General features: G+C 36.5%; 1 protein-coding gene across 4 annotated transcripts in view; it reads right to left on the bottom strand.

The window, feature by feature from the left end:
* EPHA7 (EPH receptor A7) overlaps window positions 1-24951 on the bottom strand; it is a gene marked incomplete at both ends in the record, with an annotated part of 152097 nt that overhangs the window by 104994 nt on the left and 22152 nt on the right. The window lies entirely within an intron of this gene.

Raw genomic sequence — 24951 nt, 5'->3', positions numbered from 1 at the left:
GGGATAGGAGATAGGAAAAAAGGAGCATGTTAAATACTGTTCATTTTTATGTAAGCTTTTCACTACAGACATTGTGGAAATTCATTTTGCTTCTAGGAGAGCTAGGGGATTGAAATTAAGAGGGATGATGGAAATACGGTAAGAGTTAAGAATGCAATGTGTAACAACTGATGTTTATCTAGCCAAAGTAGAAAGTTGTACGGTAGTGACACATTAATCAAGAAACTTATTTGCTACTACAATAATACAAACAAATTATAAAAAAGAAATCTCAATTTGTAGAATTGAGGCTTGTAGGTGGTGTACCTGCTTAAAGCTTAAAGGGCACAGAATTGTTTCAGCATGTTAGACACTTGATTGAACATGGCTTTTGATTATAATTTTTCAGTTTATATGAAAATAAGTAAACATAATGAGTTGCAAAAAGGTGACTGCACTAATTACTGTTTGGTATCATTTTTAAAAGCAGACTGACGTTTTTTATAAAGAGAGAAAAATGAAGATGCCATAATGTGTCAGCAGAGTTGCATTTACAGTTGTAAGCAAATTTTAGTGGCACACATGCTACAGTTTTACATACACTGAAGAATGTGAAACTAAAGTTTTAAAATGGATACGTTAAGAAAGCCTGTGTCAAAAGATGGCAAAGAAATAATCAGAGTTTTAACAACTTAAGGACTTGGGATTAAGAGACTCTGAGAACAACAGCAACATGACTGCCCACCTCAGCTACTCTTCCTGTAGACTTGAATAAAGTTGACTACCTGTAAAAGTGATCCTATGCACTGCATTTTTTTCCTATAGGCAATGGCTAGAATTTGTTTCACATTTGTGCGGACATAAGCCTTCATTTTTGTGATTTGTTTCATGTTATCTTAATCAACTCCCTACATTTCTACCTTCCCCAAGCCTGTGAACATAAAAGACAATTCAGCTAGCCCCCTTTTCACAGAAATTATGTATACACAAGGAATTTGTGCAGATGTTTCCTGGATGAAGTTATGCAGCTGCAAAGACTTTATTAATTATAAAATGCAAAATGGATTGTTCTGTAATTGAAACTCTCTGGGGCTCTGATACATTTGAAAATTAATATACATGTATGTATGGTCAGGACATAGATGGATGCTGCTAGATTATTTATTACAGATGGATATTTTAACTAATGCAGAAAAAAGGGCTGGTCTTTCTCCACTGGAGCTTTCAAATATTTGCTTCATATTAATGTCTATGGTTCCATAACTCAGGGCTGTAAGCACAGCTTGCAGAAACAGTACTCCCACTGCTAGTGTTGCTGACCTCATCTACGATGGACAGATCCAGAATCTTTATTTTAATCCTATTGACAGCACCTCAGTGGGAGTAATTATAACAGTCGGCCACAAATCCAGACCTCCTGTCACTGATATATTAGGGTTTTTCAAAACGAAAATGGGCAGCAGACAAGGAGGATGAAAACAACATGGGGTAGTGATTATAGCAAGATTTGTCAACCCCCTTCTGTATGAACCTGCCACAAACATATGACAATTTGGCATGGGAGACACCAGAAATGCAAAATATTTAATCTTTTACAGTATTAAAATACAATTTAGAAAAAAAATTGGTGTTTGGTGGGCGTTGTTCTCTAATGACACACACTTGGCTAGCAGATCACAACATCCGCCACAGGCTCTTTTTAGCCAACATATCTGAAAAGTTTAGACAAACTGAAAGCGGACTGTAATAAAATAACTCCCAAATGTGGCCTTCAGTGTGAAATAGTAGACATAAGAAATCCAATTACTAAAGGAGACTTTATAACCTCTGATTCTCTTTTTCAATAATTTGTGTACATTCAAGTCATTACTATGTTTGAAACTGTAAATTACTTTTATAGTGAGAGATGGCATCTGTTATGCCCTCTCTGGCACCTAATATATATTCTTTTATAAGGATCTCAGACTGTACTATTTTATTTGTCTAACTACTAGATAATGATAAATGTCTAGCTGAAAAAGATGTTTATTTTAGTTTGATTTTTAAACTGCAATAGCATCTGAAGATTATTCATGTTTCAACCAAGGAATTATGTTGTATGGTCTAGTCAGAGTAAACTCAAGACTTTTAGTGGTGTCTTAGCTATAGTGTGAATGACATATCTAAATAGGGCTGTCCCATGGCTGCATACCATCATCCAGTGAATGTTTGCTGTTGCCTGTCAGGAATCTCTCAGACCTTGTATTCACTTCCCAAGCCTAATACACCCTTATTGTCCAAAGTCCTACTAATGCCTTTTGAGAGATGTTCATATACCACTGTTCACACAAATGAAGATCCAAAAATAGAATGCTTGCTAAGTAATACTTACATTTTTTTTTTCCATCAAATGAAATTAAGCCTCTATTTCCCTACAAATTTGCTTCAGAGAATTACTGAGTGCATAATCTTGTGTGCCTACTCAACACACATAGTTGCAAAGAAATGTTATGAGCACAAAAAACTGTTCTATGGTGTTTTGCTGACTAATTTATACGCAAGGACATAGCAATCGGGATGAAGAACATAGCTCACAAATCAAAGAATAACCAACATCGCTATACCATAACAGCAAAATTACTTAGAAAGTAAGGATTCCGAATAAGCATATAGAAGACAACATTTAAATGGCAATTAAAGAAACTCTAGTGTTGTCTTGATCACAATTAATCGAGTAAATCAAAAGTCATGCACTGAGGTTATGACATAATCTTTCTACACATTTACAGAGTGCAAGGATTTGGACATGTGTCTCTCATTATCTTTCCTGGGAACCAAAAATAAAAAGCCACTCCTCCACATTTTGAGAAAATTAACGTGAGAGAGATACACTCAAAAACAGACACATCAGAACTCCATTATGGAACACAGAATACAAAAGTGAAAGGTGGGTTACAGAAATGAAAGGGAGAAAGATACAGTAGCTCTCCTTGTCATTCTTTTCCTTTTTTTCCCCTTTATTTTCTGCTGTGTCCAACCCCAAGATTAAGTTTTCAAGGTGCTTGAGTAGTTTCTGTGCAGAGCTAAGTGACAGCTCAGCTCATGAGCAAGTTTAGGAGTAAAGATTCCACACTAAGTAGGACATAATTTAAATTAATCACAAATATGAAACACTGCCTAAAGCGTGGATTCTGCCAGCAGTAAAAATTTTATCTGTCTTCCTCGTAGGTTCTTAGTTGGAGAACTAGAGGAAAAATGCAATCGATTGACTTCTACTTATTTGTTTTTGCTTGTTTGTTTGTTAGGGAGGGAGTGTTGTCAGTTTTTTGTTGTTGCTACTTGGTTGTTTTTTAAAAGACTTTGACTGACTTGATAGTATTTAGCTATGATCTTCTCTTTTAATGTTTTAATTAGCCATTATTAATGGTTTACATCATGGAAACTAAGAATCCAGCAGATCTAAGAACAGTAATTATCACAGTAACTTATATTAGAAAAGTAATAGTGTTCTGAAAAGAAAGTTAGAGGATTATCTAACTCAGAAGAATAGCACATCATTTACATGCATCACCAGGAAACAGACATTACTTCAACAAAAATAAATCAGCTCTGTAAATTTTGCTGCAGTTAGTGCTTTATTTCTAAAAAGATGCATGAAAACTTTTTACTAAAAATGTCTCAAACCTTTAACAATGTATTTTTTAATTTGGACAAAATTCAATTCTAACAGTCACAAGAAAGGAACAAAAAAGTTGTAAGGACATCAGTACAATACATTATTTCGTAAGATTTTTCTTTTTCATTTTTGCTTCCTTTTCTTTGGGTGTAGTTCAAACAATAAAGAACCCAAAAGATTCCTCATAGTCTGCAAGCTAGCTAGCTTTATACACAGTTCTCTTCTTGCAGTGCAGTTCTGGCCCCCAACTTCTCTGACATCAGAGAGGTTCTGCACAGCCATGCCTTGCCAATTCATAAAGAAATTAATCCTTCAAGGATTCAAGGAAATCCTTCAATGCACATTAGGTCTTTTCCATTGCAAATATTTCTTGGGAAAGGTTCCCTGTTATTTTCTTCAGAGAACAGAATCACAGAAAGTTCCAAGTAGTAATAAAAACAAAGACATTCTGGGGTTTTGATTTGGTTTTGCTTGTTTTCTAAATAAAAATATAGTAAAATCTAATAACTGATAAATCACTTGGAAAAAATACTTTTGTATTTAAAATCAACACAATTCCCATGGTCATCTTATCTGACCTTCCAACAAAGCAAGAACCTTTGGATTTCATGAAAAATACTTCTTAAACATATTAGAGTTAGAAATGTACCTCTAAAGGAAACTGAAAGTACCAGTTACTAGGTAGGACCTCCTCTTTTCCCTCTTTCTGATTTTTAAACAATTCAATTGTTTTAAAATATTGTAGCATCACTGCCTCCATTCAAATAAGAAAAAGACTGATCCACTCTAAACAGCTACACTATGCAGCACTGCTGCAACTACAAGACAATGACCTTTCCTAAGAAGCAGAGGACTCTTCCCTTGACATGACCATCTCTAATGCTTATTAAAGCCCCCCTGCTAAATGAACAGTCCTAGTTCTGACGGTTTGACTGCCAAGCTCTGCTGATCAAGAAGTTACAGGGTTTTTCACCAAATCCCACAAGAGCAGTATCCAAATACCTGCCAAGACACTTTTGTTTCCTGGATGCCCATTTTCTTCTTTTTGGGGGAAAACATTTTCAAACTTCCACAAGAAGAAACATTAACTGGTGAAGAAAAGATTGTGAAAACATTTTTGGTGGAGTTGCTTCTAAATTAACAAAGGTAGAGTGAAAACAGGAATATGGTTTGGTCCATAATTTTGGTCAGTAAGGTCTGCAAGCCAAAGAGAGATGGTTGGCAGAGATCAAAGCTTCCAACTTGCCCATCATCCTTCAGAGCAGGGGTCTGAAAACTGTTTCTCATTCTTCCAGCAGAAATACTTACTTGAAGTATTAATAAAATGCAAAGTTAATAAAAACACAATCTGAGTATTTTCTGTAATGATGGGGAGAGAACAATGCTAGGTGTGTTCATTCAGTCTATCTTTATATCAATTCCTTCCTCACACAAAGGACTCCATCCTGATGCCCCAAAATCCTGTATTTCAACAACAATCCAGACACGAATTTAATGGGAAAGTTTCCTATAAAGGCCTAAGAATAACGTGAAATGATCTCATGAAATCGTTTTTGTCCCATATGAAATAACTGAGCTTTTTTGGGACCTAGAGCATATGGTTTAGGATAAAGGTCTCAGCAAATGAAGTGAGGCAAATAGATTTGTTGGCATAAATTTTCTGAAGCTCTGACCAATCAACTTGATGGAGATGTTTAATTTGACTGCAAAGGTGTTAATAATTGGCTGACAAGAAATAATTCTGGAGAGCTTATTCATAAAATAGAACAGAAGCAGACGTCTCCATAAGCTTTCCAATTGAAATGAAATTAAAATAACTTAATATCACATTTTTGTTTCCTTTGGACTGGACTGTTCCAGGCCTGAATTCAGCAGAAATTTTTCACAGGTTTCTGCAACACTTTCCTCAAGGCCATCATTGAAGAGCGGACAAATCCATACAAAAAAGAGACCAGCTTTCAAGAACCCGCAGAAGCAAAACAATTCAAATTCTGCACAACTGTGCTACAGAATCTAAAAATAACATTAGTGGCATACATTGGTTTCAGATATACCATCATTTAAACTCAATTGTACTACTTAGAGAAAATGTTCATGTCTATCAGTCCTCAGTGATTCTTATGGAGGAACAGTTATGCAAAAAAGTAACTGTTCTGCTTAGTTCGATTGGCCTTGGAGAGGAAGAAATAAAAAATACTTATAAGGAGGAATAAAAAATACACTTCAATTTCTTTAAGAAGGGGTTCCCTTTCAGGTCCACTGAAGTCAGCACATTTTTTATCAGTGCATAGACTCCAAGTTTAAACTTCTTGTGTAAGTATTTAGTGATAATCTTTAAAAATAAAAATGGATTTAACATCTCTATCTAAAGCTTAGAGTATCAATTTAGTAATAGCTTACAAATACACAGATCCTCTGTAATGGAAAATAAAAAAAGAAAAAGCATTACAATAGTAATTCACTGATAAAAAACTTGAATAGAATAAAATCTGGAGAATCTTGGTTTGCTTCAGCGGTAAGAAAACACAAGTTTTTATGAGAAAATGTCCCAGATTCACATCATGATTTAATTTCAAACAGTACAGCATGAGTTGTGATACTGTGAGATGAAGCTGTCTTTACTAATTGCACATGTAGAGCAGAACTGCGTCATACAGGAGAGAGTCTATCAAATCTGCATGGCAGATCTTTATGGTTTGGAAATGTCACTATCTACTAAGCACAGAGAAAATAGGGAGGGGCAATAACGCAGCTCAAAGATAGCAGCCATCCAAAAAGATAAAGAACATGCTGAGGAAAAGCAGACAACAGATTGTGGAGACAGAACAATCACAGATGGAGGCCAGGTGGGTGGGTCACATTTTTTTTAAAAAAGGTTTATTTTCATATTTAAACAGTACCCCGTTGTGTAAATGTTCAGCAGAGAACTGATAAGAAAATGGGTTTGTAAGTGCATTTGAACAAACAACATGTCTTATAGTCAAGAGGGGCTTAGCTGTATATAATTAAAGGATAATGTGCATGGTTGAAGAGTGTGTGATACAACAAGCATTTTCTGCAAGTGATTAAACACGACTGCAAAACAAAGGAGCTAGATACCCAAAGAAGCACTGTGGAGCCAGCATGGAATAATATAAAAATATGAACTTTCTTTTTGTTATAAAAGACAAGAGGATATTTATCTAACCACACAAAAGATCTTATTCAGTGCAAATGCTGAGAATTTCTGCTTCTGACACCTAATCAAGCTCTTTAAGATTATTACATTTCCATTTCAGCATACAGTTACATTTAATCCCCTAACCCCCCAGAAGAGCAGCTTCGTGTACACAATGTCCAGGTTCACTGGAATCGTGAACCACACTTCTCTGCACATTTCCCAGAGTAGTGGATGCCCCATTCCTGGAAGCTTTCAAGGCCAAGCTGGATCTGGGCAGTCTGATCTAGCAGTTGGCAGCCCTGCCCACAGCAGAGGGGTTAGAACTACATGATCATTAAGGTTCCTTCCAATCTAAGCCTTTCTATAATTCAGTAATTTCCAGTAACTTAGTATTACTCATCTGAGAGAAATGTTGCCACGATCCACACCCACTGACGCAGTGGGTGACTTGAACACTGGATGACTTGAATCATGCAATACCAGGTAAATGAATAAGATTTAAGGTCCACTTGCCTACCCAAGCCACTAACCATGACCTACATCAGATGCTTGCAAAAAGAATGTAGGTAGAAGCAGAGGAGACACACATCTAACAGCAGCCACAAGCATCAATCAGCCATCCTCAGCCATTTTGCCTAGTTTTCCCTAATAAACATTTTTCACGAATTTGCCAAAGTACTTTCTCAAACTACCATAGTTCATCCAGGTGAATAACTGAATGCTAAAGCATGTTTTATCTCTTATTAAAAAAAATGTACTTAGTGCATGTTTCCATACAATTTCTTACATAGCTGTAGGTTGCATAGATACAGCCACACTGACACCGAATCTGGGTACTAATGACAGTTATGTGGCACCAGTCATTACAAACTTTATGCACTGGTACCACTGACAGCATTGCGAGCTCAGCTACATCTCAGCAGTCTGCAGCAAAGACACCTGAACAATTGCTGTTGCATCAGGCAAGATGTCAGGTATATTTCTGACAATGCAAATATAGCAAGACAAGTACAAAACTTTAAAGAAATGGGAAACCTAAAATTCACATTTATGTTTTTTTTTTGTTTTTGTTTTTATTTATGTCTTCGATTTCAACTTTTCAAGACTGAATAAGAATAGAAAATAAGCTAATACAATGTGGATGCACCCACGTTAGTATTTTTGTTTTAATCCAGAGTGAACTTTTGAAGTGATTTCCTGCTCTTGTCTGCTTATATACTATTCATACAGGTGTCATCTCAGAACATATGAACTTGGTTCCTTTTGAAGGAAAATAATATGAATATAGACTCCAAGAGTGTAACTTGCATTCCAACCATGTAAGATCTCCAGATAAATCCTGTAGAAATATAGTCAGAGTGGACATCAAGTCCTTAGGATTATTTTGCTTTACAAATTTATTCCTATTGCTCCATGCCTCCTGCTAGAAACACCACAATGAAAGGAAAAAATCAATTATTTATTTGAAGAATCTTTAATTGTTAATTTTGGTTGTCAAATCTATATATAAAATATCTAAAATTTTTATACGGTTCAGTATCAGGCAATGGAGTTCAGTTTGTCCTCATTTTATATGCACGCAGGTCCCAGAAGAAACACTCATTTGTGGGAACTGCACTTGCAGCCCATGACAGAACTCAGTTTTTCAATTAGGATGGAATTTAAGTCTTTCAATTAAGCAACTTTATTCAGAAATCGTTCATTCATTCATTCCAAAAAAGATGGACTGCCAAAGAAGAAATAAAACATATCTCAAGAAGGCATGAAAGTCATGGCAATGGCCCAGGGGACAGCAGGTATTGTCACTGATACAAAGCAAACCCTGATATATCCCTAGGCACTAATACATTTCTGTCTTCAGTTCTGCTACATTACCCAAAAGTAGACTATTCCTCTAGTACTACTGCCCTTCTGCATTCTTGCAATTTTCTTAGTTAAATACTAATGTTTTTTGGTTTTTTTTAAGGATTTTTTTTTTCTGAAAAGCTTAAAAATGATCAAACTTTAATTAAAGATAATTTCATAAGAAAAAGAAAGATTGAACAAATTTAGAGTAATAGGGCTGAGCAACGGGAAACAAAACAGGCATGCAGTCCTTACTCAGGGCTCAGCTCTTCCCTTTCTCTCCCCACCTTCTTATAGGCTCAGCCAGAATTTCCATTACATGCTATCATTTCTACTTCATAGCACAGTTTCTTATCACCAGCAAGCACATTAGTCCAACAGACCTACTGATCTCACATTGGTCTCCCCTTAAGAGTGTACCAGAAAAGCTATGCAAAAGGAAAATGGTTGACCAAATCTGACACTGGATTTAAATTCAAAGTCAGATTGAGACCTGGGCATCCTGAATGCCTTATGCGTTTTAGGAGACTGTTGGGAGGGAAACTGCAGCAATGTGATAAAGAGTGAGAATATTTTTAGAGCAGAATTTGTCCAAATTAATCACTTGATCTCTACAGCCTAGATAATAACAGGCCACAGAACAAGTAATCAGGATCAGGTTTATTCCAACATTACAGCACCAAAATCTCTATGTGGCTCTGTTAGTGTTTATGCATGTAATGAATACGTGAGTTCTCACTGGAGTCTTTGGAGACTTAGGACTCATCCTGAGCTGCCTGATCATAGCTGCTGCTCTGGTCTGAGAAAGGCTATTCTTCCAGGTACCCAGCTAACCATCCAAAAGAGTACAGGTCTTCTGTGACTCCTGTATTACATCTGCTAACCCACACAGAAGTCTTGTATGCTATATACCACCTCAAACAAGATCAGACAATTTTTAGGAAACCAATGCCAGCCTCCTGCAAGTGGACAGTGGAATGGCTCTCCAGATGAAATCTTCAAAATAAATCCTACTCTCAGTTACTCGTCCTAGCATGTAAACGTAGAAACCACCCAATCATACAAATTGTCATTAATCCTCAAATGGCATCCCACTGCACAACCTTGTAAAACAGCTCCTGTTTTCATATGCAAGTAGTTTATCTAGCATCCTACAATAGGCAGGTAGTGATGAGAAAAAGGAACAGTAGATTATCCACAACCATATATCAAATCTGCCTCTTTCAAGTACCAAATAGATCCATACACATAGTGTTGTAGAGCTTTTTATAGCTTGTCACACAAAGTCTCTGTGACTGAACTGAAATGAGTAATGTATGCCTACAGGGAATGAGATATCAAGCTGCAGCTGGCATATTTGAGCCTTAGAGTAGAGAACTGGCCTACTGTAATTAGGTATTTGAATTCAAAATAAAACAGTGAAGTTAGGTTATTTTTTATTACGCTAGGTTACTATGACTTTTATATGAAAGGTGATGAAAATTAGTTTGGTATCAATTCAAATGTCAGCTGGTAATTTATTTCATTACAGTAGTACAGATAGCATGTACATTTGAAGAATCTTACATTTGTGTGTGTGTATACAAACACGTCTTAAGAGCATTAAATGATACAGTGATCTCCACTGTTCAATTATGTTCAAAAACGAATGGTAGGTGTAGAAAACAGCTTTTGTGAAGTCAAGAATTAGTAAACATTCTCAGTTATTAGTGACCCTACGACACTGAGTTGTTAATGACTTTATCAAGTATAGGTAGATTTTTAAAACGTACAGTAAATAACTAATTTCCTTTCCGCATCTCATCTTTCTACAAACTTAGGAATGAATTAACATATGACATTGCTGAAATAGCATATGTAAAAGCCATATATTGGGCTTTTTGCCACTACATGCATAAAGCCACAACAAGCATTAATTATGGATACTTCTGGGGCATTTGGGAATCTCTAATTAGCATTCCACTTTTTGCACTGCAATGGATGCCAACTCCTCTGTCCAGCCATTAAATCTTGTGTTGAATTCAGAGGATGCTTTTGTACAATTTTTTGTGCCCATTTGATTCCCTTTCATAAAAAGTCCGTAGGTGATCCAAACTCTACTCTGCAATTTACATACCTTTTTAAGATGCCTGATAGTAACTGATAACTTTCTAAAACAAAACAAAATGCTCTCCAGAGCAAAAGGGTTTAAGACATAAAAGGAATGCAAAGCTCACTGGAATCAAACTCAAATGCAGGAGGAAGTTCTATGTATATCTATACATCTGATGTCAGTGTACAAACTGCACTGCACATATTTGCAAGACTGAGCCCAATTGTATACAATCATTGCATGCATAAATGTTTTAAATCATTAAGGTTCCCAACAAGAATGTTTGGATGAACTTAATATTCTCTCCTCCCCATTCTCTGTACGTACACCTTCCCAAGCAGTACCTAAGGTTTTAAACAGCCCATACATATTGCTGGATTTTCATGTGTCCTTCTTCAATCCAGAACCAAGCACATATTCTGGATTATCAATCAAACAAATCTCTTTCATCAAACTCTGAAAATTGCAAGTAGAGGAAAAAGGAATGGAATTTAATGTGAAAACAGATTATGCTAGGTTATTGTACTGATTGCTTCTTCTTTTTTTTTTTTTTCCTTAAGTACTGAATTCACTTACAGACTCTGCTTTTAATTTGCACTGAAGCTGATATAATATTTTTTTTCAGCCACAGCTGGTTTGCAGAATTACGGGCTACTGCTGTGCAATTTAGAAATACAGATTCTTGACCTTTTCTATGATGATGTTTCTATATTCTTTGGCAGCAGAGCCCATAATCCAATCAATCCTTTATTAATTGTCCTAAAACATAACATAAATTGTTTCTGACTGTACTTAAGCGCAAAGCATTTTTATTTAGGTTCACTGACACATGAAAATAAAGTATTCCTTTTCTCTTTGAAATATTCTCTAACTGGTTGGCAGACTTAAAAATTTTGGATAGAAACAAAGAGATCATGTATTCTACTAAAAATAATAATAAGAAGAAAATAAGGAGAATTTTCTTTTTTTCTCAACAGAAAAAAAAAATTAAGAATAAAGACAACAAATGCCAGTTTACACTTATAGATGAGTAGCTCCCCTCAGTATAAAAGCGTGAAACGTCTCATATGAGAAAATGAAGAACAGCACACAGGATAAGGAAAAACTTCCAACTCAAAATACAAGAAGATTAGGCAGGGTTTAGATGGCTGTATTAGTAAATGAAATCCAGCAACACAAAACTTGAGGAAAGGATTGACTTTTAGTATTATTTCAGTCATTACTGTTCAGCTAAAAAATTGACAGTTATACACTCCATTTACGTGCAGCTCTTTGCATATGCAGAAAAATTTATGATTCTTGCTCAACTTCTGTTCAACTCAGAAGATTGATTGGACTGCTGTTCTCATGAAGGTCAAACAAGGCAGTTGCAAACTTCTATTCCTTTTTGTTCCTAAATTTCTGGAGATTTCCCTTAATCCTATGAGATTTTTAGCTTTACTTTATTAAGGAAGCCATGCTTAAATAATTCAGTGGGAGGGTAAAAAGCAATTTTTCTGCAGAGAAGAATAATGTAACATTTGACAATTCACATATCTGCATCATCTCCTTAACTTTCTTTTTTACCACTGCCATACCATCAACATCCACCTCTGATGTTGTGAGCCAGTATAATAAAATTGGCGGCATTATTTTCAGAGCAGCCCTCATCTGTATTTCCTTATGTTATTTATATCAGAATCTGACTTGTTCTATGGAAAAAAGTACAGCATTTTCACTGATGTCTTTCAACTTTGGATCAGACTCAATACATATAAAAGAAAAAGAATCAATTGATACTAATTGAACTCTATGTAGAAAGAATACAGAAGCAGAAACACATAGAGACTGGAGATTAGAAAAATCTACTACCTACACCACTGTGCTCCTTTCTGTCTATTCTCTCAAATCAAGGTGTTCTGTGGTAATTTAACGTAATAGAATAGGAGGCAATACTTTCGGAACTGTCCTCATGGATTTATGGCCATAGCCAACTCACTTTTCATGTTCTCTCAACCTTCTCCAGTTAAATAATGAACACCAGGAACAAACAAGAGTTCATTCCTCTCCCGTGTATAAATAATAGCACCTCAGAAATAGCTGATTCTTCTCCTTCTGTCTGGTTGAATACTGTAGATATTAAAGTACTAAAAGCAACACAGCCTTTGGTAAAAACTGCAAGGCTTCAGAAGAATTTGAGCTACTAAAAGGTAAATTTCACAAATTAGAGAATATATCTAATCAGCTGATAGAAGGAAATGGAAAAGCTGACTCTCTTCTATATATCTCTACCAAACTAAGCATGAAATGATGAAGTGGAAAAGAGCTTTGTTATCAGCCATGGGGATATACATAACAGACAGGCACATTAAAGATAAACACTTGCATCTGTTTTAAGTGGATTTCAATAGAGGGTTGTGAAGTTGGAGGGTAAACAGGCAAGGGGCTTTAATTGATTTTCTGGCCTATATTTGCTTTTGCTACATATTAAAACCTGTGAAAATTGCCTGTTTTCTTCCCCATATTTTTTTCTGGCCCACAATACTGTCAATCCTTCCTTTGTTCATGAGCTGGAGAAGCACTTCCTCTGAGAACTACCACAACTACAGCAGACAGAAAAGTCATATAAATGAAGAGTGAAGAGAGATGTGTATACTTTGTAATATTCTGGATTCTCCAATTTATCACAGCTGCAATTACTTTCAGAGCTGAAAATCTTCAACTTACAATACCTCCAGTTAAGACCTTCCAAAACTATAAATGGTAGCACGAGAGAGCACAAAGGACCAGGTTGTAAATGTCTGCTTTGATCTTCTATGTGTTTGTTTTTTTTTTTCCCAACCAGAATAAGATTCATTGCAACTTTCCTTTAAGGCTTTGCAATAGTGTCGACAACGGTAGCAGTAGAGACAGCAGCTTTCCCAGCATCTGCTGTGTCGGTGCTAGGGCCATCAACATAAACAGATTGTGCTAGAGATAGTTGTCCCATATGAATCAGTAAGACTCAGCCAATTTTATTCATTCTGCACTGATCATTGATGAAAAGGTTTTTCTTCGAATTGAAAGATAAATGTTAGAAGCTCCTTATACATTTTAAAAAAAAACAACTCTTCTCAAAAAAAAAAAACAAAACAGCATGTTTTATGCCCTTCTTTCCGTGAATTTCTCCTGATAAATGCACACTGCTATCTAGGGACTATTCTCTAAGGAGCATGCATTCTGCCTGTCCAGTAACACAGAAAAAAATATCAACCAGTGAATGACTAAATATTGATGAATATGGTGTGAATTCTGAGACAAGTTCTCCCCTCCTTTCTCTTGCACTTTCTAATTTACAGAGTCTGCAGTATTTAGAGTCACAATGTCAACCAAAGTCAGAAGAAATAGAATTCCAGAAAGCATTACAACCGTCATTAGCACTCTCTATCCCAACTACTTATCAAACACATATAAATCTTGATGCCTATGTGACTCACTATGATGAAATTAAATGAGAGCAAACAGACAAAATTCATGTCTACTGCTTTTATCTCCAACCTAGTCAGACAGTCATCAATATATCATAGCTACAGCAACATATTCCGTAATATTTCAGAACGCTGTTATCATTTTATTAAACCAAGTATCTACTCCTTGTATACTTCCACAGTTTCCTAGCAGATAGCTCCTCTCCAGCACTGATGGAAAGATCCAACATTTCATAAAACAGCTTCACATTCTCTCTTTTCTAAAAACAATATAATTTCCTTTCAAAATATGCATTCAAATTAAGCATAATATGATTCAAGGAGAACTAAAATCAGCATGCATGAAGGCAAGGAAGCAAAGCAGTTGGAGGCAATAAGAATGTCAAAGCATGTGGTATCCTTGTTCATAATTGCACGTATTGTAAAAGCACAGAAGCTGTATGTTCACCAAATCAATCCTCCATTTACCCTCAGACATTTTAATCTTTTTCCTTAAAAGGACAGGTGCTGATAAAGATTTGAAACAGAGACTGAATTAAGAAAATGACAGGAAAAAAGAATCCCTGCTGATACAGAACAGCACTCTCACCGGGACAGCATTTCTTGAATATTCTCCTTCAAGGAGAGGAGCACATAATTTTTTTACATTTAGCCAGGGGAAGTGGCAGACTAAAATCAGAGCTGCTAAAATCAAGACAGGTAGCGTGAAATCTAAGAAAGTACAGAACTGAGAACTTAAAAAGAGGAAAGGGGTTAAAATTCTTTTTCATCTTCAGAAAATCAGCGCATTATTCCAACCGAGCTAGCAAGCTCAACTGTGCTGCAGGATTACAAGGAAGCCGAAGACAAAGGTTTCATTCACAGGTCTACCCTTTTACAAGAGATAACCTCCTGTGCAGATACAAAGTCAAGTCACAACTGATTAAGTTGACTTCTTCTGTGACAGTGGACAATGCTTGTGGGATCAAAATAGAAAAAGAAAGTCTGATTCTGTATCAGTCAGTGTCTTATACATTGTTCATATCACAGTTTAGTATAGTGAAGTGGTATGTGCAAAATTCATGCTAAAAATGAAGAAATCAACAATATTTATTCTAGTTTCAGACGTTATCCAATAAAAATACTGGCTCCTTTTAATAGCAAGTTGTGAGAAACTTTAGAGCACCCCTGATTTTTCACCATTTCACCTTCTTCCATTACAGGACACGTATAAAATAAATTATTATCCACGTTGCTTAGAAACATTCCTCATCTTGGTATCTTACCTGAAGCTCTTCTGCTTTGTAACATCACAATTAGCTGTCACGGAAATGAATATCACATAATAAGCAGAACACTTTGAGTCTACTCCTGTTCCAGTTAAACTAAAATTCATGCCATTCACTTCATCAAGGTCAAATTTTACTTTTTAACTTCAACCAGCCAAAACCCAGTAGAAATAGCTCAAAGAACGTGGTGTCCATTCTTTTTATGTAGCATTTGACAAATATTTTCAGCATGAGGTTTGACATTTGTTTTCATGGAAACGTGGATGAACCTATGCAAAACAAGTGCTATGTGCATACTGAGACAGCAAGGAGAATGAAACTTTTGATCCTCTTAGAGTTTACTTTTTACTACATCACTTCATTTTTTAAGTTTGTCAAAACTCTGAATAATCATTATTTCCAATTGAAAATAATAATGTAAAATACCCATAATGTATATGCTAATTAGCACCTACCTCAGAATTTTACCAAGAGGGAAAAAAAAATAAGTGAAACAAAATGTAAGACAGAAAGCTGACACTATAAACATTTTTAATGTTTCTGCCCTGATAGGTTAATATTGCTCATTTATCACAGAAAAATAGCATGCGTGCTGACCTAGCACTGAAACTTTTTGCAAATGCACAGTAGCTACATACTAATGGCTTTGAATGCTATTAGTGTATTGTGGTGAGAATAAATATATCAATGAGGTTTTAATGGCTTTAAATGGGATGACTGTGCAGCAGCAAGGACAGGCACAAACATAATACACACCATGCTTTATTAATAAAAGAACGGCCATTTTTTTCTCCATCCAGATGATCCCCTTCAGGACTGAAGTGCTCCGTAGGTGATAACTTTGTGACAAAAATAGAAAGACATTGTCTCTGTCCTGAAAGATTACTCTCTAGAATGCATTAGTTCCCTCTTCCACAGCAAGTGTATTACTTTGGACACTCACACAGCCCCAAACAAATATCCCTATCCAAAAAACTCATCTCAACAAATGATGGGCAGACTGAAAGGTTAACAACAGAAGGTCAGTTGCTACATATTTGGACCGGGAAATTGACTATAAAATATGATCTTCTCCATTTTCCTTTTTTGATTGTCCTTTATCACCTATTATCTTATTTTAGTATCCTTAGCAGTTGCCAAACATCAGAAGTATTTGACAAAATACTTCAAAAATGTTCAAGAAAAGAAAACCAGAATGAATTTCTGCAGATATTGCTATTGTACAGCAGCAAGTTGGTGCAGAGTTTGTGAAAAGACTACAGTTGACAAGATGTACTTTGCACGATGAGGCAAATTCAGACTTTCTTTATTGTTCAGCATAACTTTACTGAATTCCCACACTCCATTTTTAGCACAGAATTAAAACTTACTCTATTTCTCCCCAGGATAGCAAAAGAATTCAGTGACTGATGGGATATCAACAGTATGGAGTGTTTTTGTCAAAGCAGCCGAGCAGGAGTTGAGGAGTTGATAAGCACAGGAAGTTTAGGCGTCACAACATAGAAGAGCAAGGCTGCAAACTTATAGGGCTACGTTCTGAGGGCACTTTGAAGTGAAAGTTAAAAATGGTATGTAAAGTAGAAAATGCAGTGGAATGCAGCTCTGAAACAATTACGCTGGTATTGCATAATTAATGATTTGGTCCTATTTAGCAGTGATGAATAGACCAAACACGGAAGCTCATATCTAAACATTCGACTTACAAGCTGAGAATCACTGCAGTCTTCACATGGAGTTATTTCTGATTAAATCCATGCAAATGAAGTAAGACTTGTTTAAATTAAATCACTTTTAAAGCTAGCTTCCCCTCGACATGCTTGTTCTCCACCAACAATTCCTGTTTTATCTTGCACTTTTGAGCATGGAGGAACCAGTGTGCTCTGACTAGGAACCTTCTGCTGCTCAGTGTAAAAGGATATTTCCTTGCTCTTAACCTACATTTGGCCCATAGGGAGACTACATTTACATAGACATTGGAATGCAACTCCTGCACTCCCTGTGCTGTGTACAGGGAGCTGGGAACTAGCCAGATCTCATGTGTGCTGTGTCCTCTGCAGCCTGGCCATCAACGCTATTTTTCACAGACATAGGCTGTGGCAGGCTCTGGCAAGATTTCACTTCAAAAGGGCCTCTACAGTTGGACATATGGGAAGGAGACAGCAGCTGATGCTTATGTCTGCTGGGTAAATTCTGAAGCAAATACACTTAGCGTACCAAAAAAAATAAATAAAAAGAAAAAGGATGTATTTGCTATTCTCCAGCTATATGAACTCAGTCATTACACACAGACTTCCAAAATCCCACAGGCTTCCTCAGTCTCATTCCTCATTCCTCATCAGTGGTAACGATGTTTCCATAACTTAAATTATATCTACTAAACCAAGGCAACCTACATTCTCCACCACTCTGACCCTGGCAGTCTTTAACAAGAATAATCTATTGGAATTGTTTATGATCATCATATCTTCCTTTGCTGTCTTGTTATTGCTACATGAGATGAACTCGGATCCTTGGCTTATTCTTTAGATCAGGGCTAAAAGTATACTTTGAGCAAGCAGCAAAGGAATTCCAAGCCAATCTGACCAAATGTAAAAGAGAACTTCGCACCTGTTTACCTGTGGGTTTTAGTATGGGCTTGAGATCCAAAGTGTGCTGCAATACGCAAAGGAAAAACTTCTTCATCTTCAAAAAAAAGTGAAATCAATTGACAGTCTATTTTAAACTCCAGTTCTAAAAATCACATTGTTGTTGCTATTTCTGTTTCTAAATGAGCACCTTAATTCCAGTTTGAGCAGAATGATGCTTCCAGTCCTTGTAGTTGAGGAAAATTATTTGAAAAGATGATTCAACTATGCTTCAGAGATTGAAAAGATGTATACACAAAGATTAAGGAATAATGTAGGGACACAATAAATTTCAGTAAGCTATGCAAACCTGCCTAAAAGCAAATTCTTAGATTTGGAATCCTCCTTTGAACTCATTGTTTCATTTCCAGGTTTGCAGATGCTTAGGGATGGTGGACAGAGAAAAGGACATTCTGTCCCGCTTAATGAGAAGCACAGAGCCCAACTGCCTCAGATCCAGACCACAAATTTAAATTGTATCTTTTTTTAATATATATATATGTGTGTATGTATATATGTGTATATATACATATATATATATAAAATACAGTCCCTGCCTCTCTTGTTGTGTGGAAAAAAACACAGTGAAAACCATACACATTTTACAAAGCCTAGTCTTTGTCACAACTGCTGCCATTTCAGAAGGGGAGCTGAATACAGCAGGGAAGAGAAAGAACACACACCTTATTTTCCTCTACTACAAAGAATATGGCCAGAGTTACAAATAAGCCTTTCATCTATAATGAAATACATTTCCACAACAAAAATGATTTTTTTTTTTTTTTTTTGCATGTGAAAGGTACTTTTGAAAACTCTTACATAAAAAAAATAAAAAAAATAAAAACAGGAAGTATACCTTAGCTTTTATGAAAGACAACGTCCCAGGCCCTTCAAACAGTCAAGGTCAGGACTCACCTCTATTTCTATGTATTTGACTTCATGAAACAAAAGCAAAGCCCTATGCAAAGAACATGTTGTGCAGATCAAGGATACCTGCATGATCCTGTGTCACCATCAATGGCAGCTCCCAGCAGAGACACTGGCAGAGGCACTGGCTATTTGCACAGCATTCAGATTGCACTTTGCTGTGGTATGCAAACAACTAAATGACATGCCTACCACAACGATGAAAAGTCCTGCTTTAAAGTTGCATTCACCTGCATCCACATTAATCAGTAGGGCAGGACTATAGTGTCACAACATCCATTACCTTCACAACAACACAAAACATTTACTCTGGAGAGCCAACGACTAACTCTGTGTTTGTCAAGATGTTGCTTGCCAAGGTGCTCCCCAAACCCCAAAAGAAAATGACCGTGCTCTGGGCCCACCTCAGTCCTGCTAATAGCAAGGCTGAATAGAAACCCCAGGCCTGAGAAACTGGGAAGGAGGACATGCAGACAGGAGGGAGGGGAAGAAAAGGAGCAAAGGAAGGCAGGGAGGACACAGAAATGCTGAGAAGTCCGCAGTATAGCAGCAGTGTTTTCTGACCCTCCACCCTCAAGCTTGGCCTCTTCCCCAGATGCCCCTTGACTGCAGCTCTTTACCTGCCCACTGTCCTTCCCCATCTTTGCTTCCCTCTCTTCGAGGATATATCCCCAGGCTTCTGTTTGAAAGCAAGTGTTTGAAGCTGTTCAAGTATTTGTGTATTTGGAGTAAATTGTATTATCAATTTTAAATAAAGAAAAGCCACATGGACAATCTTGTTACTATACAAAACAGTGAAGTGGTATATTTAATTGAGATTTTTTTTTTCTTCACATGGTAAATTTTCTTTCTTGTAATATCACGTACTTCATTACTGGCAGGTTATTTACAGTACTCCAATCTGTTCAGCAAAATGGTATGTGGTTTAACTGTTCTATTTGAGATGATTCTTTCTTAGTCAAATAATTCATTTTTTCTACTGATGACAGAAGATGAATCAGAACTGAATATTCTGTCTCCTCAGTCAATTGATTTTTTTTTTTTTTTACTTTTTTTCCTCCAGTATTATTTTCTTCAACACCTTTTCATGGTTTATTCTTTATTAGTATAAATCATCTGCAGATGTGCTAGAGATTTCATAGTACAGCTTCAAAAATCTTTTCTAACAAACCAATTTTTTATACCTAATCCCATTTTTCTCTTCCCTACTGATGCAACTGTCAAAGAAAATCACAGCTATGCTGACAATGCAATACAGAATGAACTTGGATCCATATGAACTTTTTCTGTAGAGGCCCAGAGTCCAGAGGTTACTCATTACCCATTATTCTAAACAAGAGAACCAGCCCCAAAATGTGTTGCTGAAGTCCTCGCTATCTGACAGATGAGATTAATCAGGAACAGAATCAACCTAGCTCCAAGCAATACCATCAGATTCCCATCACCTGCCAGGTTTCCTCCATGAGAGCAGGCAGACACAGCAACACTGTCACCAGCAACCCAGCTGTTGATACTGCCAGCCTTGTTCCTGCCTCCAGACAACAATCCAGCCAGAATCAGCCATCTCCCCACACCCCCACAGCGCACAGCCAGCGGTCTCGCCACGGCCCTGATGAATCTTCCACTGACATTTAGTCCAAAGAACGCTTTGTTTTGTTCTGTTTTGTTTAAAACAAAAAAGCAAACAAACAGGAAAGTACATTAAACCAAACACTTTCAATTTACATTATTTTTGGATCACTTCTCCAGCAGCCTGCCCATGGAAAGGTAGCATTTTGCAAACTTTCAACTAAAATATGAGCAATGTTCAATACCAACAGGATGAAATAAATCAATCTACCCATGGCTTAATTCACAAAGGCAAATTTCCCTTTCACAGTCTTGTCACAGAAATAGGAAATAAACCTCTGTATGTCAGTATCCATTTCTGATGAGCAAATGGATAGGGCGAATAGAAGAAAGGGCAAAACTGGGTCAGTTTGGTTGTTTCTTGGCATTCTACACTTTTCATAAAATAGAACCTGACAACAAAAGACAAGCTATCAAAACTCAGACAGAAATCAATGAATTTACAGCAGAATAGCAAAACCAAAACGTGACTTAGAATTTGGTTATTATTTAGAAGATTCTTATAGAAGAAGTGGGCCTTTCTGAAGTCATGCTTAGCAGTCTTAGGGCTCGTTGGAAGCCCACTAAGGTGACCCATTGCTTTCAGTGCTTTTTGGTGCATTGATCACCCTGCGCTGCTCAGCCAGCAGTATTTGTGGTACTGCTTTCCTGTACTTCAGGAATTTTCTTCTAACTTAACATAATTTCAGAATGACTGTGGAATGGACTAAATATAGAACTGGTAAAAACAAAAATAACAACAAACAACCAGCAGCAACAACAACAAAAAAGCGTAAGTGTCTCATTTAATATATCTGGACAAACTAGTCATATTAGGCACTCTACTAAAATTGGTCCAAACTGTAAGTAGCCTTTCAGTCATCTGAGCGGTATGACTAAGCCTTCGTTTGTCACAGCCAGCACACAAATAACCAGAAACTAATAAAGCACATGTCTGTATTTCAAACAAAATTAAATGCTGATTTCTGAAAATTTCATCCAGAAATATGAAGAATTTCACTTTTTTATTTTTTATCTGATATGAGTTAATATCAAGCAAAAGCATACAGATAAAATGAACTGATGAGCTGCTGTCCAAGTAAATATGTTACTACAGGAAATGTTCACATTTTTAACAGATACAAATAGAAACAACTGATGAGAAGAATACAATCAATAAAATAGTTTCCAAAAATCCTAAGACTGTTTATCTTAGGATCAGATCTGAGTGATTTCAATTAGATGCAGATCTGTGCTGGTATTTCTCATCTTTACCAGCTTGTCAGATAATTGCCTCCCAAGCAACTTTGGTGATCAAGCATTCTCAGCTCAACCATTAACTCACTCTTTTACAACAGGAGATGGAAAAAAAAAAAAAAAAAAAAAGAAAAAAAAAAAAGGAAAAAAAAACATTAGACTGAGTTCTTTTTCAAAAGGACAAGTACGGATTGCACCTTGAAAGGCGCTAACTACACTATAGCCATCACTCAAACACATTTTATAAACCAACACCGCAGCATAATACAGAGCTTTTTGCTGTCTGCTGCTGTGCTGTGTGTAAGTTCATTGCTGGATACAGCTGAAAATTTTTATTAATAATGACTACTCATCCTGCATCTGCACTGTATTACTATAATCCATTATGCTCATCTCTCATAAGGTAAGCACACATGAGACAGAGTTTCAGCCTAGTTTACAAGAACAAAAACAAACCAAACCACTTTTCACCTTCTACGTGTGGTACATGCTTATGTGCTTCCTTGAATCAGAACCACAGGCTGCTGAGAAACACTATTGCGCCTTAGAAAGAGCCCTAGTGTGTCTCCCTAGAGTTACAACAGATGTTTGATACTGGCTTTGACACAAGAGGAGTGTTGATGCGCTGTGTTTGCAAAAGTCTGTGGAAGGTTTGGGAGTCTATCCGGATGACACATGCTGTATAAATATGCAGTTATCATCACAGCACTTCTGTCTTAGATAAACTTCTGGCAAGGTGTAATCTACAAAAATCATTTAACTTTCTGTAATTAAAACAATATTACAATAATAATGTTATACCATGGCAAAAAACTACTGGAAAAAGACCTTAACGATGGCTTGTAATAGGCCTTTCAAAATAAAAACCATATCCAGGAATATAATTTTTTTTACTGCTTGTGACATGTTTTCCTTTCAAAAAGTTATGTAGCTAATAAGCACCATTCTTCATAGTGCTCTAAAAATGTCTGCATTGAACTATTTGAACTAATTACTCATTGTTTTATCAGCATAAATAAAATTTGTTCATTGACCCATATATTTCTTATCTAAGTGAGCTGAGCTACTTCTCCCAGATCATTTAGCGCAGGTTAGTCAGGCTTTGTGAGCAGAGTATAATGAAATGCAAACTAAAACCATAACTATGTCAATTTAAGGTCAAAAAGGCCTATTTGTGGTTATTATGGAAATCAGTTTAAATGTGAGGTAGCTAAACAATGTGCCTTTGTAAACTGGCTCAGCAAAAAACCCCAAACAACCTGCCAACATCTGCTTTTTGAAGTGTCAGATAACATTATTTCCAGGATGACATCAAGGGCCTTCATTAGCTATGCATAAGGTCAGTGAATATTAACTTCATTTACACTTGGCTGAGAATTGGCTGGTGCCAACAATAGAGGTTTAGATCCTCTGCTGAGCAGGGTTAAAAACTGACAGAAAGCTGCCATTGAGGAAGATGGATGATGGTACTAGCTGACCCTATTCCTTCCCAAGTGTCACAGCTTCGGCCTCTTTTCTATCTCCACAACAAAAGGCCCTCTTGGAGCTTCCCAGTGGCCTTCAGCTTTATTGGTGCTAACAGGCCCAGACATTTTCATCGATTGGATTCTCTACCTCTTAAACAGAAGAGCTTGCCCTCCCTGGCTAGCCAAACCTTGGCACAGATGTCTTTTTTTGTAATTGTTTCTCTGCTGTCTGTTGGGAAGGATGCGATCAGACAGGCGAACATCATGTCAACACAGAAAATGCTTCACCATTTATCTCAGTTTCCCAATGGCATTTTAAGGAAAGTGATATGCTGCTTGCCTGTAGGGTTTAACCCTTTGATAGCTCAAAGTGCTTATAAATGCAGAAAAAGAATTTGCTGTAATACAATTCCAACATATTTTTCCTACACATAGTCCACAAACTATGAATTAGTTTCTTCATTCACAAACCATTTGAAATGCACATCCTTAAATGCATAGGAATCAGTTTAGCTGTTACTGTCTGTACCTCTATGTCAAATCCTTAAGGGGATTTTCAGTCAAGTTCAAAGTAAGCATTTTATAACTCATACGGCTTTAATTGTTAATAATATAAACACCAAGGAATGTTCAGACCATTTGAATTTAAGGCCACAAAATTAGTAAAAACCACAAAAATACAATATGAACACAAAATGGATGAGAACATATCACATCCATGGAAGGGAAACAATCAGATATCTTTCAACATTTGAATGACAATGACTGAAGGAAAGAGATTTAAAAAAAAACAACCCAACAGCTGTAGGAAATTCTTAGGGGTTGAAGAAAAACAAAACTGATATTCTTTTATCTGCTACTAGCCATTACTGGCGAAAGAGTAATGAATTTAGCAAGCCACTTCTTTGATCCAATACAGCAATTCCTGTCTTTCAGCATACACTATGGAAACATCTTGACTTTGAATCTAATCTATACTTTTTTCCTAGATTCTGGGCTGTACTGAATATGCTCCAAGCCAGACTGATTGTACAAAGCCACCCTTAAAGGCAGCATAGTTATCCAGGGTGACTGGTATCCTACTGAGGTGCAATCCACAAGATTACAGTGACCCTTGCTATACCTAGCATAGGTCTATAGCCAGAGGTGAAGGGCATAGATTTAACACCCACTTTAAAACCTTAAGCTTAATTACTTTATCTAGCACAACTCCAAAAACTAAAATGCTGCATGTGAAAGATGATGTTAAAAATGAATGGGGGACACCAAAACCTGTTTTGTTTTGTTTTTTAATAGAGTACAGATTTGGAGCCAATATAAAAGGGGGTCACAAAAATGCAGATAAAAATGTAAACCAGCCTAGCAATCCAGCCTATAGAAGCCTACCACAGCACAAAATCTATCTTTCTCCTATAAAATAATACGGAAGTTCAGATACAATTATTTCAGTTTTCCAAAAATGTTTCTAAGAGAGGGGGGAAGCTGCACCTTTCTCAAACTAGCCACGTTCCAAAAATAAGTTAACATTGGTCATAAAATCAGTCAAGAAAGAAAACCCAGTCACAATTCAGTCATAAAACCAAAAGATGTACTATGAAAAAAAAGTGTGAAAGCAGTTGAGGTG

Source organism: Tetrao urogallus, assembly GCF_951394365.1.
Source record: "Tetrao urogallus genome assembly, chromosome: 2".
NCBI lineage: Eukaryota > Metazoa > Chordata > Aves > Galliformes > Phasianidae > Tetrao > Tetrao urogallus.
The sequence above is the reverse complement of the archived record's forward strand: the minus strand, read 5'-3'. Positions and strand labels throughout refer to the sequence as shown.